This window comes from Mauremys reevesii, linkage group 1 (genome assembly GCF_016161935.1).
Source record: "Mauremys reevesii isolate NIE-2019 linkage group 1, ASM1616193v1, whole genome shotgun sequence".
Classification (NCBI taxonomy): Eukaryota; Metazoa; Chordata; order Testudines; family Geoemydidae; genus Mauremys; species Mauremys reevesii.
In genome coordinates, this window is record NC_052623.1 from 127104852 (window position 1) to 127114509 (window position 9658).

Here is a 9658-nt window from a genome sequence, read left to right on the forward strand (position 1 = left end):
ATTTACTTCATTAAACATACACAGAGCTTTTCATTGATTTACCATTTTTCATTCTTTAGGGTTTTTCAGAGAACGAATACAATATGCTATACCCTGCCACCAGACTGTATTCACTGAAGTCAGTGGAAGTTTTTCATAGAAATTGATAGCAAGATATGGCTCAGCAATGATGAACAAATGCCACAATTTTACACTTTTACTTTTATATCTATGACTTTTTTTTTTTTTTAAGGACTGCTAATTTTTCCTCTAGCATCATCCCTTTAAACAAATGACTATGCACGCATGACCATTTTGGGACTATGTGGATCTGATCCAAAGACCATTGAAGTCATACTCATTTGGCCAGGGGCAAGGAAATTTGTCATGTCCCTCACTGTCTGTATGTTGGATGCAATTTTCTCTCATAACTTAACCTCTGCTAGCAGTAAATCCAGCACCCTGAGGTGGAAAGGTATACCCAATTTACCTTCTTGCCACTGCTCACTGCATAACTTCATTATCAGCCTGGTCTAAAACCTATTGGATTCAATGGGAGTCTTTCCATTAACTTCAATGCACTTTTGACCAGGCCCTAAATTCAGAGATCATTCAAGAGTTAAACCATACTTCTAATCTCTCTGGAACCACAGTCCACGATATCCTTGTTGTGTTTAAGCTTAATCAGCCTTACAAGCGTGGTTGTTCCTTATACTGGGAACTCTCCAAATTCCTGCCAGTGTGCCTTTTTATTAGAGCCATATTTATTTTATTTCTTTTCTGTAGCAGTTTATGTAAATTGAAGTCAGAACAAGAATTTGGCTTTTGTAATCCTGCTCTTTCTACTAGTGCCTAGATCTGTTTGAGGCACCTACATTTGCTCTTTGTTATATAGCTAGAATGCTGTCAGTACATATTTCAATTACTGTTTCACACCCAACCAATACTACTCATTGATATGCTGCTTTTCCTAAAAAATATTATGAAGTCAGTAACTATGGAAGAGATGGGATATCATGAAAAAATATAAAATATAAACTACATAACTTTATGCTCAAAGAGCAGCTGCTGCAGAAGATAATTTCATAGCAATTTATAAATGTGTTTTTAATTCTCTTTTTGTGTCTATTCATATTCAACTAAAATATTTAAAAGAGAGCTAAAGAAAATAATGGTTATAGGAAATTTAGTAATGTCAAAAAATACAATTACACTTTTTTTTTTGGAGCTTTGGCCTGTAGGAAGTGATTTATTTTCAACCGCTTCATCCTTTTCCTCTCCATTTTTGTTGAGAAGAATAAGTACGTTCCTTCAAATATTACTTGTCTGATTGTTTTCTGAAATCATTGGCAGTTTCGAGGGTTATTTCCTGCCCGACTTTGTATTTATTTTTCTTCTGCTTTAAGTGAGAATTTTATTTTCAATTCCAAAAAGTTATAGTTTGACCTATTGCCATTAGCATTTTTTGATACTGTCTCTAGTTCTCTTTGTAGAATTTGAATTGGATAAGAATAAACACAGTAACAAAATAAAGTCCTTAAAAGTTGTCAGTAAAAATGTATTTCTTTCTTTCCTGAGGAGCTTCTCTCTCAGCCTTTTTTCCTGAGGTACTGAAATGTAGTAATGAACATATGAGGAGAGAAGAAACGGGATGGGGTAGCTGTTGGCCATAGTACATCTGAAACATGGAAAATCTCACACATATATGGCCCAATCCTGCATTCCTTGCACATTGAAAACTCCCACTGAGGTCAATGGGAGATCTGTGTATTTAAGATATGCAGGATCAGCGTAGAAAAGATAGATTATCTGAGCTCAAGTACCACATGCAAATGAGTATAGAGTGAGTACCAAAACAAAGAAAAATGTATGAAATCCTTTCCATTCTCCAAACCAAATACCCAGACTTCATTACTATATCATTAAGGGTGAATAATTCTGCTCTGACATAATATCTTTCATTTAACTGGCTCTCAAAATGTTTTACAAACTTTACTGACTGGCTGTAAAAAATATAGTCTCCAAAGGCCGACCCAATTCCCATTAGGTCAATAGAAAGAACTTATTGATTTCAGGGCTAGATGGATTGTGTCCTAAGGGTGAGAACTCATAGTGAGGTGGAGTGGCCTCCCTCCAGCGAGAGACCACTACATTCCCCTTGGTGGGCGGAGCCATACCCGTCCCACACCTCTCATTGGAAGTACCGGGGTGCGACAGGAAGTATAAAGGGAGGGCCCTGCAGCTCATTTGAGTGGAGTCAGGAAGAAGACAGATCTCTCCAGCCCACTGTCGAATGCTGGAGCTATGCAGCGCCCTTCCAGAGGAGACCGACCCTAGAGAGGGGTTGCCAGTACTGCCGAGGAGACAGGACTCTTGGACTATGGATCCCCCTGCCCTGACTTTGGTAGGAAGTAGCCCTGGGAAATCAGACTTTAGTCAGGTTTTGTTGCTGGAACATGGGTCAGTGTGTTTTGGTAGGATCCCCACTGACCCCATGGTGGAACCATTCACCACTTTTAGGGCCCTGGGATGGGACCTTGTGGAGCAGGGTGGGCCCAGGTCCCATATCCCCTGCCCCCAACCTCACCCCTGGGGTGGTAGCCTATTCACCCCTAGGCCGGAAGGCCTGTGCTTTACTCATATCTGTGGGCCCAGACTGTATGTTTGCTGGTTGCCTTAGCCAGGAGATGTAGGCAATAGCCTGCTCTCTGCTCTGCCCTACCCAGAGGGCCAGAGCTTCCCTCATAGACTGTTAATTGCTGTCTGCCCCAGCCAAGAGGCTGTGGGCTAATGACTGCTTATGCTTTGCCCTGTCTACGGGGCCAGAGCCCTAGACTCTTGATTGGTGGCAGCTGTAGCTGGGAGACTCTAGGCTAAAGACTGCTTACTGCTTGGCCCCACCAGCAGGACTAGAGCCCAAGTGCTGCTGCTTGACTGGAGCTTCAGTGAGGCACAATGGCCTCCCTCACGACTTGAGAGTGAGGGACCACTACAGAGCTGTATTAGAGAGGAAGGAGGAGGTACACATCTCCAGTGGGGTTAGCTGGAGGCACTATGGCCGTGTAGGCTAGGAATAGGAATAATGCTTCCATACACCCAGGGGGCAATGAGATATCCAGCAGCAGAATTTACTACACCCGTCTGCAAACAGACTGTGTTGTCTCCAACATGGCTCCACAGACACAAATTAGTGATGGAGTTGATGCGGAGGCTACTCTCCTGGGCTGAGAATGACATTTTGATCTCTGGCTGTTCTTCACAGTGTGTCTTCTGGGAGCATAGTCAACCAAATTACAGCTGTTTCCTATGCAGGTACATGGAAGGAAGATCTGTCTACCTATCTATTGGATTTCTATTGAGCCCACCACTGCAGTATCTAAGCATTTTCTAGGTAAATTAGACTTGCATAGCTAGGTTTCTAAGACACCTGATGCAATCTTCTGTTCTTTTTTAGTTATAGAAAGCTCTGATTGGGGACTCTATGTACCTTTGGAAATGAAATATAGAATTAAGGTTGCCCATGCATTATGACAGTCTTTAATTACATGATTACACAATATTTTTTCCACAGGACCTCTGCCTCATTCAGTGCATAGAATGGTCTGTGTTCAGGGACTCAGTCAAGGTTTTGTGCTGTTTTCTGTAGGACCCCTCCTCATTCACTGTAAAATGGAAGGTATGCATGTTCAGAGAATAAAGCAGGTAGCAAATTAATGCAGAAAAATAAAGGCTGGTCTTGTGCTTAAGACAATTGAGAATGTCCATCCCCCTCCCCGCTCCCAGAAGGAGGAGGTTTTATCCTGGGCTCTGCCGCAGACTTCCTAAGTGCTTCTGGGCAAATTGTTGGCACCAAAATTTTTGCATGTGGTCACTAAACGTGTTCTTCATTATCTGGGTGCCTGACTTGAGACACCTGGGGTCTGATGTTCATAAGTGTAGAGCACTCACCACTGAAACTGAAGTCAACCAAAGTTGTGGGTGTTCGATACATTTAGTAGTAAGGCAGTGTGATTTGGAGGTCTGAACACTGAGATTCAGGCAGTCCTGAGGTCTAATCTTGGCTCTGTGATTTACTGTCTTGCTTTAAGCAAGTCACTTTGATTCTTGTCTCAGTTTCCCATTCTATAAAATGGCTATAACAATACTCTCTTATTTCGCAGGGGGACTGTGACAATATATAAATTAATGTTTGTGATACACTCAGATACTACATTGCTGAGCACCATATCAAAACCCACGAGGTAACTAATAGCTCTGTCTTCAATGCAATGGTTGGATGATGTGCAGTAAATAAAGCATGAGGCTAAAAACAAATATTGAACAGCTGTCTTATTTCCTGAGCACTGTGCACTGAAAAAGGCAGTGGTCTTGTGGACAAAATGGTATGTGACTCATCATGTAATTAAAGACTGTATCATAATGCATAAGGAGAAGGGGCAGAATTAAGACTGCACAGTCAACTTCAATACTGGCATTTCTTAACTTTTGAGTGTTTGCTTTTGCAGCCATAATGGAATTCTATAAACACAGGGTTTTTTTTGTTTTGGTGAGTGTAATTTCCTAATTTTGTGTGTGTGTTTTATTTATAAATAAAAGGAAAAACAAAGTTCTATTCCATACACCTGCAAAAACCTCCTCCCCATCACATATCACTATTGTTTGATTTGTCAACCTTCAGTACTGTAATATAGACTGTCACCAATTGAGATACAAAGTTCATTGCTTTAGTACAGTGGTTTTCAACCTGTGGTCCACAGACCCCTGGGAATCTGTAGACTATGTCTAAGGGGTCCACAAAATGTTGTTACCATAAAACAATGGTTTTCAAACTGTGGTCCTCAGACTCTTGTGGGTGCGCAGACTATGTCTAAGATTTCCAAAGTGGTCTGCACCTCCATTTGAAATTGTGATGGGAGCTGCAAATGAAAAAGGCTGAAAATCATTGCATTAGTAGATAGGAGGACATAGCCTATGTGAACCAGCCACTAAAAGAAGGTGATAGCAGGGGAAGATAATCTCCTGGCTAGCTCTCCAAACCAGAGTTTCTCTTATCTCCTTTAAATGTCTGGACTCTGATTCTCTCCCTGCCAGATATGAGTAAATTCCACTGAAGTTACTTGACCTACAAGGCAGAGACGATCAAGCCCCAAGACTCTGGCACTTGATCCTAATCTAATTATTTTAACTTTTCTTCCTTGTCAATTATTCAATATCCTTTTGTTTTACTAACACCAGACTCCATCCAGATGGTGTCACCTCTCAATGTCTGCTCTTTCCGATGTCTTATTTTAAAAGGGTCACACACACATTACTATCACTCACCGAATTCCACAGCTAGGCATCACATTATAGTGCAGGCCTTATTTTCCTTATTTTTTAACATGGAGTTATGACCTATAGAGACTACAGGTCTCAGCATGTGAGACTCCATCTTGAGCTGAATGGTCCTCCACTCATAAGAAGATGGAGCATTGCCTGCTAGTATTACAATGTGCTCTACATGAGGCTACACCTTAAATCCGCTCAGAAATGGAAGCTGGTATATCTTGCTGGCAGCACATAGCACCGCCGCTCTGTGATATCTGCATTGTCTGCCTGTTTTTTTTTCCAGTTGGAGTTTAAAGTGTTGGTTTCAACATATAAAGTCTTTAATTACTTGGGATCTACTTACCTCAGAGACCACCCTGTGTATTACTGGTCAGTGGGGGTGCTTGAGCTGGACTCTACTTGGTATATAAGAGAGATGAGCTGCTGGCAGGGGATCTCCTCAACTTTGGAACTTACTTCCTGCATTGGTCCAAAATAGCTCTAGTTTGTTGTCTCTGAAGGAATGATGCAAGACAGCTATTTACCAAGGCTTCTGAGGAATGATCTCGCCTCAAGTGTATTTCTATCATCTCTACTCTGGGATGCCGTTTTCATCCTGCATATAATCATCAGTCCCAGAGCAGCAGTTCACATTTTGCCCAAAATACAATCAGCAAAAAGGAGAATCCTCTGAAGCTTAAGTTCCTGGCTAGATCCAGTAGGTTGAGATGAGTCCTGTCCAACGATGCACTTTCTTCCAGTCTGGAGAGTGAGACTATCATACCTTTGTCATCTCTACTATAGCTGTACAGAGTTCCAGGAACTGTACATTCCTCGGTAGCACTGCATGTACTCCCTTCTCAGCTGTATGCTCTGACTTCTGAAACACCACTTACCCACTTTCCCATTGGGCTAGCTCACAAGAGGTTGTAGGTTTGCAAAACAAGCAAACTTTAAAGAATCGGCTTTTAAAAAAAAATTCTTGCTAACTTAAAATCATCATCATCACCATATTTTCCAAGATTATTTATGGGAATACTCCAAATGGTCCTTTTTGCTATGAAAGTTTTATCTATACATGCAATGTTGTGTTAGTACTTATCACTGGCAGTGTCTGAGAATTATTATCCATCATAGTGTTTGCACTTTTAAATATCTGCATTTTGTGAAAATACAGTCATTTTGTTTTAACTAGCTAAACTGACTTGCTGTACCTATGCTGCTTGGAACTGAAGAAGCAAACAGAGTTCAGCTGTTTGCATATGGATGTAAGAATCATGATGAAATAAAGTTTATTTCAGAAACTCCATGTAACTATGGCAACACATACTCATTGTATTTCAAATGGGAAACATGAGCAGCCGCCAAGTTAGAAAAGAACAACTTACGGCAACTATTGATTTATGTATACCTCAAATTTTGCAAAGCAAATTAAAAAGTACAGTCATTCCAATCAACGGGATACATTTAATACTGGTACTCAAAGAACATTTTATTCCTATTAAAGAGTGTTATGGAAAAAGCCTGTTAAAACATAGTTAAAGAGAAATGTCTCAAAAATACATCTCCCAGAGACCAGTTTAACAAAACCAAAGTTTGAAGTCTCTCAAGAGGAAATAGGGTGTTAACTTTTTCATGTCTAGTCTAGCAAAATACTAGAAATTTCCAACTAAATGTCCAGAGGGGAAATAGGATTGTGACGGAGTGGTCCACTCACTGCTAGGCTGGTGCCACCTCCTGATCACTCTGGGGAACAGCTTGTGAGGTTAACGCCCTTCTAATAGTTGTATGCTGTCCTCTGCCTTTCTCTCTGGATCTGCAGTCTCTCTCCTGCTCCATGAGCTGCTGCCTCGTTGTGACTTGGCTCTTCGGCCAGGTCACCATATATGTGTTTCCCCTTCTGGGGTATCAAAGTCTTTCTTCGCCAGCAGTCCTAGATGGTCTTCCTATTCACTGCCTTGTAGTGCCACTCCCTCAGTGACTGGCAGGGGAACCTGGGCCTGCCCACCCTCTGCTCTGGGTTCTGGCTCAGGGACCCTCTAGCCAGCAGTCAAGGTCTGTTCCCTTTTACACCTTACTGTCTTTCCCTGAGCCCTGTCCTATCTTCCTGGCTTCCCCCCATCTCTGGGTTTGCCAGCCCAAATGCACCTCCCTTCTCTCAGGGAGTGACTGCAGACTTTTCTGGCAGCCCCCTCCGCTTCAAATTTCCTATCTTTATAAGTCCAGCCCAGCTCATTCCTCCTCAGCTGGGCTCCCTCACTCAGTCAGGGGATTACTTGGCCACCTGATTTCCCTCAGCTCTGGCCTTTGGATTAATTAGTCCCTTGGTCACTCTGCATTAACCCTTTCTGGGAAAGTGTGGGGTAAACACCCCATCACATATCCTCCCTCTCAAGACTGCAACCCTTGGGTGGGTAGGTACCTTCTCCCTGGAGCTGTCACAGCTGGGTCCACTGGTCATCCTGCTTGTGCTCCAGGTCTCCAACCACGAAGAGCAACTAGCCATTCTCATCCATGGGGTCCCTGAATTTCCCACTCTGGAACTCTGCTATCTAGTGACTTCTGGCAACACTTGCAAAGCCACTTGATGGCTTTCAGTTTCACCTCTTACCCTGGGTCCTTGTGCTGTAGGCTGTCTCAGCACCCCTTCTCCCAGGGTCTGAATCCCTATCTCATCCCAGTTAGTCTCTGTATGAGTCCCCATATCCTTCAGCTTGACCTCTGAGGGACACTTTCTTCTCTCCAATTTTTCATTTCTCTTTTCCGTGCCTGCCCCTTTGGTCTTCTCCACCACATTAGTGCACCCCCTCTGGGCATCTGGCACTTCTTGGTCCTTTCTGGACCTTTTACCTTTCTTTTGGCTTGTCTCTTTTTTCTCTTCCCTCATCGGGACTCTGCCCTTCCCTGGACTATTGTTCTGTCTGTGAGGGCACTGCCTCCTCACATGTCCTGGTTCCCCACAAGTGAAACAAGCATCCCCCACTTCCTGGTATCTTTACAGGTCAGAAATGTTGGGGCTTTTCTACCTTATTTCCCTTGGGGCTAGGCTTCGTATCTTCCCAATAGGGGCACTCTCTCTTAAAGCGTCCCTTCTGCCCACAGGCATAACAACACCTCTTTTCTTGTCCCAGACTCTCTGGCCCTTGCTCACCTTCTGGAAGATCTTGGACAAATATAGCTGTTCTTCAACCAACTGTAGGTAATATCTCTGTGCCTCCCAGTGTCTCCACTGGTTCTCTGGAATCTGTCTCGTCAGGGCCTGTATCCCCCTTTGTCGTTCATCAGCCCCCTTTACTGGGAGAAGAAAATCTGTGGTGGAGCTTGGGAGGGTACAGCTGCATTCCGCAAAGAAGACCTTTGCACATGATGACTTCATTTTCTTTTTATCCAAGTGTCTCTTCTACCACCTTTCCCATCCTCCTTATATCAGAGACAGCTGTCTTAAAGAGTCTCTCAATCTCTCAGACTCCCCCTTGTATCAGGACAATCACCCACACAGTCTTTTGAACTCCCCTTGTGTCAGGGGCAACCATAATTGCCAGCATTCCCCACCAAGCTGTGACGGGGTGGTCCACTGACCGCTAGGCCAGCCCCACCTCCAGGTCACTCTGGGGAATAGCTTCGGAGGTTAACACCCCTTCCCATGGTTGCATGCTGACCTCCACCTTCCTTTCCGGGTCTGCAGCCCATTTCTTCCTCCACAAGATGCTGCTGCCTCTTTGTGACTTGGCCCTCTAGTCAGGACACCATATATGTGTTTCCTCTTCTGGGGTATCAAAGTCTTTCCTCACCAGCAGTCCTAGATGGTCTTCCTATTCACTGCCTTGTAGTGCCACTCCCTCAGTGACTGGCAGGGGAACCCGGGCCTGCCCACCCTCTGCTCTGGGTTCTGGCACAGGGACCCTCTAGTCTACTGTCAAGGTCTGTTCCCTTGTAGATCTTACTGCCTTTTCCTGAGCCCCATCCTACCTTCCTGGCTTCCCCCCATCTCTGGGTTTTCCAGCCCAAATGCACCTCCCTTCTCTCAGGGAGTGACTGCAGACTTTTCTGGCAGCCCCCTCCGCTTCAAATTTCCTATCTTTATAAGTCCAGCCCAGCTCATTCCTCCTCAGCTGGTCTCCCTCACTCACTCGGGGGATTATTTGGCCACCTGATTCTCCTCAGCTGTGACCCATTAGATTAATTAGCCACCTGGTCCCTCTGATTTAACCCTTTCTGGGCAAGTGTAGGCAAACACCCCATCACAGGGATATAGCTATTTATTTAAACAGTACCTAAATGTTTAGTAAAAATTCATAAACTTTTGTATTGGGGGTACATATTATTTACAGGCATGTTAACGGTGTTGCTTATTTTAGCTCTTTGTTTTTAA